Source organism: Crocodylus porosus, unplaced genomic scaffold (assembly GCF_001723895.1).
Source record: "Crocodylus porosus isolate Cpor-Errol unplaced genomic scaffold, CroPor_comp1, whole genome shotgun sequence".
NCBI lineage: Eukaryota > Metazoa > Chordata > Crocodylia > Crocodylidae > Crocodylus > Crocodylus porosus.
Window position 1 is genome coordinate 156,496,747 of NW_017728886.1, and position 8,872 is coordinate 156,505,618.

The 8,872-nt window shown below is 43.0% G+C and overlaps 1 long non-coding RNA gene across 1 annotated transcript in view; it reads right to left on the minus strand.

Annotated features, from left to right (window-relative positions):
- Nucleotides 1-6,254: 6,254 nt before the first annotated feature.
- Nucleotides 6,255-8,872, minus strand: part of LOC109324708 — a 41,035-nt gene continuing 38,417 nt past the window's right edge. The window contains exon 2 of the long non-coding RNA XR_002104985.1: nt 6,255-6,708. This is a non-coding gene — a long non-coding RNA (uncharacterized LOC109324708). The remainder of the gene's footprint in view (nt 6,709-8,872) is intronic.

Sequence of the window (8,872 nt, forward strand, 5' to 3'; positions counted from 1 at the left end):
TTTTCCCTCCTCCTTGATGTGGGAAAGAGGAGTAAGACATGGCATGGGAAGGGAGGAAGTTGAAACGGACTTTCTGGTCACACATGACCTTGAGCACATCTGGAGGATGAGTGAGCAGGACCAAGACCAACCTGAGTAACCATTTGCCATGATGGCTACTATGCTGCCAACTCCTGCTCTTGAACCAGCTCTAGCATCACCACCTGTGTTGAGGCTACCACATACAGCAGCCAAGCCATCCTGCTAAAATTTTCTGAGCTAGAAACTATTCCATAAAGTGGTCAGATGTTCAACTCATGTCCAACTGGGTGCACCACTGGGTATAGAAAATAGATGGCCGGACTGTATAAGTTACTCGTAAGAGAACAGCACAGTTCAGCATTCAGTAGGTTTCAACATAATTTTGTTTTTTTTCAATATTTCAGTTATGAGTAATCAAGTTGGTTTGGTTGTGTGCTAGACTGGCAAGTTGGTGCTTGGGAAAGAAAAAAAGAGTCAAGAAGTTGCAAGCAAATTTTTTAGTGAAGGCTCATGCATGTCATTCTGTAATGCAAGATTGTGAGTGCTCGAGTTATTCATTACTTTCTTTGCTAACCTGGGCACTCCCACAGCAATTGTAGATGCACTTTCTGGTTGGGGTGTGTCACACCTGAAAACCAATAGTATCTTGAGTCCACTCACCCTTATCCTGACAAATGTGGAGGGTACTGCATGTTATACTAATACAGAAGATTTTGTAGGCAGGGCTATTTTGCCTCCATCCTGCCAAACGCATATTATACCCCATGTTGAAGTTGCATAACTTCTGCCAGTAGTTCTGGGGTTGGTATAGTTTTGTGAATGAGTACAAAGTCAGTGGGGCCCCTAAAATTATAGCAGGCTCAGACCAAGACCAAAAAGGTAAGACCAGATCTCCTCAGTACCCTGGTGGTACGTACCTTGCTGGTACATCGCATGCTGGGATTCGTTATCTTGCCTGCGTAGTGGCTAAGACCTACCTAAAGACTGAACAGTATCCTTGTGGCTGATATATTCTTGTGTTCCTGGTAGTGGCCAAAATTTGGTGAATCGGGTATCACTGAAGGCCACAGTGCAATTTGGGACAAAAGTGAGGAGTGTTCAAAGCTGGAAGGACCTGAGGGAAATAGGTTGGTGGATTAAAAGTACTTCTGCACAAGGACTTGGAAAAGACTGATAAGTTCTTTCATCACACACCAGGAGCAAGTTCTTGGGATATGCTAAGATGCCAGGGACATTATCCCCAGAAATCCCAGTGTCAGAGCCTGATAACTGCAATGCCAATGTTGGCTATTAGATTGGCAGTCACCACATGGACCTCTACAGTGTGGGCCCGCACGAGGGTGCTGAGCAAGTGTGGATGCCCCAGATCTGGTATGTCCTGCAGGGCATTAGTATCAATATTCTCAAGTCTCTGTTTACCTGCTCTGTTACTATTTGCTGCTCTGTAGCTGAAGGTTCTTGAATGACTCCTTGTGCTAGGATGACTTTCTGATCAGGTGAAGGGTCCTTCTTCAGGGCAATATGTTCTGATTGCATCAGCCAGGTGCTGTGTGCGCAGGGCTGTCCCTGTGCTGGGTCTCTCAGGAAAGCAGCAACCAGCCAGGTAAACACAGTCACCACCTTGTTATATTTTTAATGCATCTTTATACTGAAGGGGAGAAAAAGGGACAGGGAAAAGCCTGCTAAGTGAACTTGTATGTTATCCTGTAATTTCCTAGAATCTGACCACAGAAATGGCCAGGTCTGGTCTCAGGTGTTTCTGGAGGAGCAGACACTGTGACAGCAGACAACTTTTAGTTGGGAAACAGTGTGGGCTGTTTTGGAAGGGCAGGTTCAGCAAAGCCAATGCAAAGAGTCATTTCTGGCTGCTCCGTGCAGCAACTTGGCTCCCTGGTTTTTGGGGTGGAGGTATGATTCATCCTCAAAGACGGCAGGTGATGTTGCCTGCTACCCTCAGGGCTTTCCATTAGGAGGTAGCTGTAAGATTTTGCCCAGGATTGCACAAGTGCCTTTGCTTGTGAGGGCTGTTGAGAGAGTTCACAGTATGGATGACTGGTGCCCCTGAGTCTGGGGGGGCACCTGCAGAAGTCTGTGGCGTCAGTGGCAGGGGCAAGGCTGATGAGCACCCACAGAAGCCGCAGGCAACATCAGTGGCAGGGGACGGCCCTATCAGGGAGGGCACATGCCCCCTTATGCCCACCCTATCAGGCACCTATTGTTCACAGAGTCACATGCCACCCAACCTTGCCATGCCCCTTCTCAGGCTAGCCACCCATTTCAGGGGCTTGTTATCAATAGGCTACCCCCAGCTGCTCACTCTGCAGCAGGAACCTCATTTTTCCTCTTGGATATGTTCCAGCATGAATTTCATCCCCTAAAGGCTGGTGTTAATTTAGGTTGAATGCAACCTGCTGCCATAGACTCCACAAAAACTGATACCACAGGCACCCTGATTGCTGTTCTTTATTTGGAGTCTATCCCCATCACATAGGCAGGGTGGTGGTTTGGCAGCATCCTGAGAAACACTGGTTCAAGAACCCCCCACATTTCTGGGCTGGCAGGTTTCTTTTCTGCTCCCAAAAGCAAATGACACTAATTAGAATGGGGTGCACTGAGATAGAAAACTATTCAATAGTGGAGGCTGTAGCTTTCTGCTGCCCTTGTCTTCCTGCTAATTATATTCTACTGGCAAAAAAGATAATACTGAGGTGGGAAGTGGCTGGAAAAGATGAAAAAGAAAAACAAGAAGAAAAAATTAGGATGCATATCCTATGACAAATAGTAGTTCAAGACTTGCTTCCTTCAAACAACAATGGGCCAGATTCACTGGGGACTTTCCGACCATACAATTTCATTGAGCCACATTTACCCTCCCGTCCCCTTTACTTGTGGGGCATAAATGAGGACAGTATTCATCTCGCTGTCTGTAGCGTGATTGCATCAAATGTAGTTAACACAGAATTAAGCTCAACAGAGCCCTGTCTACATGAAGGGATTTCATACAAGTATTACTACATCAGTGTAGCTATGTCAGTGCAAAACCTAGAGGGAAAGGTGGTGTGCTGCTCCAAAGTGGGGTTTAAACCAGGGCAGTTTATTTTATTGTAGAACCAGACAAGAGGGACTTTGTTATGTTACTAGACAGCCCTGCTTTGGGTTGTAAGGCCCATAGGCATTAGAACATATGCATGGATATGACTGTCAGAATAGTTACACAAGTGTAAATTTCCTTTGAGTAGATGCCCTAAATAATTTCATGGAGGTATCTGTATATTTTGGGTGAGGAAGCATGTTCAGAAACTACTGTTGCCTCATCTAGTTTGTCTAGCTAAGCACTGACATGGCCCCTTCACATAGTCAGATTTGAGGAGCTCCTGAGTATTTAAAAATAGAAATAGCAATAAATCTCTTCTTCTTTCTTTTCAGCTCACAGTAAAACATTTTGATTAGTTTGAAAAGCTAGGGGACTTTTTATATGTCTGTTTATGGGAATGAGAGCTGGTGTACATGAGAGAGAGAAGTTATTGAGAGGAAGTTAATTTGAAGAAATGAGATCTACATTTAGTTCACACATTGTGGTCTGAATTCTGGTTGGTTTAAAGGTGGGGTATTTTCATGGGCTTTAATAGAAATACAATGGACCAGCATCCAGTAATTCAGAGCTCTTTATTTCTTCCATTTTTTAAATAAAAAAATTACGTCTGATTCTGACAGCTAAAAAGCCACCCATTTTAACTGAAAGGGTGCCTGTACACGAGTGTGGCGGCTGTTCTGATGTGCTGTAATTGCAGCATGTCACAGCAGGCTCAATTAATCGAGTCTGCTGGAGCGCGGCAATTACCGCACTCCAGGAGCCTCCTGTGTCTCGTGTATCAGTGTCCCTGTACTTCAAAATGCCAGCGAGTGACCCATGAACTAAAGCTTGTTCGATGGCTCAAGCACCCCCACTGCCATTTTGAAGCATGGGGACACTGATACATGAGATGTTGCAGCGTTTTAATTAGAGGGGCTCTTGGAGCATTTCTAATTAAAGCTCCACCTCCACCCCCCACCCCTGGAGCATATGTAAAAGTGTCCAAAGGCTGTAGTTTTGCTCCTTGTGCACAGCTGGAAAAGAGCACTAGAAGCACCAAACCATTGTGGTATCCACCTGCTACAGAATAATACAATGACGAGAACCTTCTGAAAAGTCTAGCCTGTAAAAACAGAAGTTTTGCATTGCGAGGATTAGAGAGTGTTGGCTGTTCCTGTGCAGTCTGATTATTCTGAAGGCTTAAAGCCATACATAGGAAGCAAGTTAGTATTAAAATGATACTGTACTTTTCTCTAGATCCATTATCCACCTAGAGGCTATTTTCACTTTGTAGTGGCATTTGTTCCATAATAAGTAACATATCACAATACTGTTAATTAAAGTTTCATCTGTTTGGAGGTTTTTCTCCCCCTCTCCTTTTTTTTCTTTTCTTTTGGGAAACTAGTAATTAGTTCAATAGTGTTGAGACATTGTTACTGCTGCTCATTAAATTCTGCAATGCTGACTTGGACCTTTGAATGTCGGGAATGTCAAATTGACCTGAAATGCAAAGATTCCATCTGTCTATTACTGATGAACTGGGATTTAAAAAAATAATATCTCTTATTACTTGCACTGGATTGACAGCCCTGCAAGCAGAATCTCTTTATGTTCCTTTGCAGACTGGCAAGGCATCCAGTGGATGTACCTTCACTCTGCTCCATGATTGTGCTTCAGACCCAGCAAGAACAGAATGAGGATGAGAGGGCAAATTGCTTGCCAAAGCCCTTTAATACTTGCTCTCTCTGTCAGTTATGTCAACCGGGATTCCAGTTTGGAGCTGGTGGGATTATTTCTATGATAGGTACAAAAATAAGAAACTGGGTGGAGACCAACGATTGATGTCATGTGGATTCCCAAACAGCCATCAGAGGGATCGTGGCTTTCAGCTAGTGTTGACCTGGGATGCAGCTGAAATGGTAACTTACAATGAAAGGTCCTATCTCGTTGCTGTTCCTCTAAGATGCACCTGATTCTTGATAGAGGATTTTATAAATATCCAATGTTAAGATCACCTCATCCTTTTGCACATTGTGGAAAAGAGCCAGAAGCCCTACGTTCTACCTTTTTGAGAGAAAAAGCAAATAGAGAATATGTTCTTCCTGACTTGTTTTTTTGCAGCTGCTGTATGGTGCAGTTGAAAATGTCAAAACCAATGGCTGAAAAGTCAGTGGTACAACCTGTTTAACAGAACACAGTCCTGCGGTAGGGGAACCAATGTAAGATGCATAGTAAATTTCCTTGACAACTGGACCACCTGCCACTCTTCTGCACTGTCTCTTCTGCCAAAGACACCGTGGCTTGTTTTGTAGCTATGATACCCTTTCTGAGTGGGTGATGTGGCTGGGGCAGCATGAAGTGAATAAAGAGAGAGTCTTGGAGATTCGTAATATCATCCTTGGCAACTCCCACACAACTCAAATTAAGGTTAAATTGGTCCATAGCCATCAAATTCTAGATTCCTTCTAAAACATCCTCTTCCCAAATAGTCTCCACTCTCCCCAGAGATTTTATGACCCATAAAATAATTGTTTTTACCTATTCTACCTCTCTACAATGGGAACTGTATTTTTCCCTCCAGTTATTTTTGGCCAAATACAGCCTCAGTGTATAACTACCTCAATTGGGGTTAACAGAGGTGCACTTATTAATACAAAGATTGCATTTAGATCCCAGTGGAGCATCAGATCTTGTCAAACTCTGGTCTTGCAACCACCTTTGTAAGGACTTGCTACATCAGTCGTTTTCAACCTTTTTAAATTTCTGGACCTCTAAAAAAATTTTCACTGGAGGTGTGGATCTCTTTGGAAATTTTGAATGGAGGTGTAGGCCTCCTTTGAGTTGTAAATGTGGGTATTCACATGCTTTTGATTGATCATTATAATCTTTCGTGGACCCCTTAGGCATAGTTTGTGGACCCCCCAGAGGTCCACAGACCACAGATTGAAAACCACTGTGCTAGATTACACCTAGACAAACCCTTTAGAAATGGAAATGGAAGGATAGATCTCTAACAACAAAGATGGTTCACACATTTCCAGCTTAATATTAAAGGCCAAAGAAAGCTGGATGCTTCTGTGTAAGTTAGCAGGATATTTCATAGCAATACTTTGGCTGCTGATCTGAAGTAGAATAAATGGAACTTCCACAGCTTTTGAAGTTTACCCATGAATTAATATTTTATTAATTTAAAGAGCTGAGGGCTCTGCTCAGCTACATCTCTGCTCCTTCTGAATATCAAATGTACATAGACCTCTACATAGGACTATTTCAACATTCTAGTTTTTATAATTTAAAATGATGTTTTCCTTAAGCTGTGATAAGCCACCTTTTTAGATTGCAGAGAATTTATCCTTACTCCCATTAATTAGAAAGCATATCAATTTCCTACTTATGTGATTTTAATGCAAAGCAGAATATGCTTAAATACAATGAAAGCTCAGTTCTGTATTTGTGTCTTACAGGGTTTTTTTGCAGTGCTCACAAATGGTGTTAGATCACACTTCAGCTGCTGTGCTGTAACTCTGGTACCTGCAGAAATGCTGCTAGTGATGGGAGGGTCCAATCCTTTGTTCCTCAAGTCCCTCAAGCATACACTGGCTTCACTGGGAGTTCTGTGTGTACAAGGAATACAGAACTGAGCTCCAGATCACAAGGTTAATGTCATGAGAGCCCTGCCTGCTGCTACCAGAGACTACTGCATGTGTTGTCTGAGCTGGTTGTGAGAGTCCCACGGTAGCTGCTAACATAGCCAGCCTCTATGATCCAGGTACCTCCCATACCTGCCTCGCCTGGTCCCTCCATGTAAGATTTTGTAGAGGGGCAAACTCATTAATTAACATTGTGATGCTGGGCATGAAATTCTTGGTTGTAGAAGGCAGCAGGTGGGGATCAGTGGGGGCTGAGTTCTGCTTGGGTCATTTTCAGCTAATGCATTTTTTGGGGAGGGTGCAGATAGGCGAGATATGCCTTGCTCCCAGAATGTCAGAGATGCGTAAGAAGGTGAGATCTCTTCCTACAGGTTTCCATACAGTTCCTTCCTCCTAATAGCTGGAGGCAATCTCAGCTAGACATGTCTGACCATGGGAGGAGGCCTAGAAAAACCTGAGCCAGGCAGGACTGATGTTGGTGAATAGAGAATTCCTAAGTGTATGATGCTAGTGAGGGGCAAAGCTTCTAGCACATACTTTACATGAGAGAAGACAGATTTTATCAGATAGGAAAGAACCAGTGCTTTGGTCTACTGTCTGGCCCTTTATAGATGGTGTGAGAGTACTGGAAAAATAATATTGAACAAATGAAAAAGAAATAGTCTCTGCCCAGAAATATTTGATTGTAGTGTTTCCTTCTTTTAAAGGAAACTTTTCCTGTGTTAAGCTTACCATAACCAAATTATTATAGTAACCCCATGAAAAGAACCGGTCAAGATGTGACACTCCAGCTTTCAAAAATAGTTCTGCCTAAAATAAACTCTTCCCTTGCAGAGTGCTGCTATGATGCTTATGGGAAAATATGGTTGAGCTAGTCACTTTCCCACTTCTCCTCAGAGGATTGAGGATCTTTCACCCAGCTTGTCTCTGCTTTATACTCCAGTGTTATAGACATGGTAGGCCATAGATAATTATTAAATCTTGGCTGTTTGATCATTTCTACAAATTTATCTCCATGGTCCTTTGGAAGGCTTGAGATTTTCACTCCATCTACTCTCTGTCCACAGTGATTAAACAAATGGCAAATGGTCTTTGCTGTGAGTAAGTGTTTGTAATCTAAACTGTGTTTGAAATTCACCCTCCTTTAGGTATCCAGTCAAAGGCCTGTGACTTGAGTCCTCAGGATCTTTGAAGACTTGCAACCTTAGGGTTTATATGAAATGCATATGGTGTACAGGCCTTTGCCTGGCTTTCTGCATTGAGGTGAAAATCAGACTAGTCATCTATTTGCTGTTCCATTTGATTTGGTTTGTTATGGAAATTCCAGGTTGCATGGGTGGCAGACATGAAACATTTTTACTAGCTTGTCCCTCACTAGCTCTGCCCAACCACTCCAACACAAACAGCATGGAAGAAGCAGGAATTAAAGGTAGAAACACATCGTTCAGGTGTCTTTAGCCTAAACAAATAACCCTCATATTAATCTAGGTCAGTGGATTTCAACCTTCTTAAACTTGAGGCACCTGGATAGACTCAAGGCACCCCTTGGAATGTGTCAGCTCTTAGTTTTCACTCTTTTTTTGCCTCAAAAAAAATAATAGAGCAGTTTTTCTGTTGCAAAGAACTGAGAAAGAAACCCAGAGTTGTGGTCTATTTGAAAGCTCTGGGTTTATCTTATGAATCATGTTTGAAAATGAACAGTGTTATCATTGAGGGTGGATATAGATATTTGGGGAGATGAATGGAAGATTATATTGTGTTAAAAATGACTACCCAATCTAACTTACTTTGCCTAGGTGTGGACCTTACACGTAGGTCCCTTGTTAGCTCAATACATGTGTGAGCTGTATAAAAGTTCAAGATAGTTAGATCAATCTAAAAATGGCTGACCTGATCAAAATGAACCCTACCTCTGAGGTAGTCTAATTTAGATTAGGCTGGCCATTTTTAGACCAATCTAACTGTCTTAAACTTCTGTACAGTTCCCAGTGCAGCTCCAGGGCTGGGAAAGCCCAGCCACTGGCCCCAGTCCCAGGGCTGTGCTTTTCCTACCCCATCCCTGGCAACGGGCTATTTTTAGGCCCCCATTCCCTACCCCCCTCCTACATGGACAACCCTACCCCCAGCC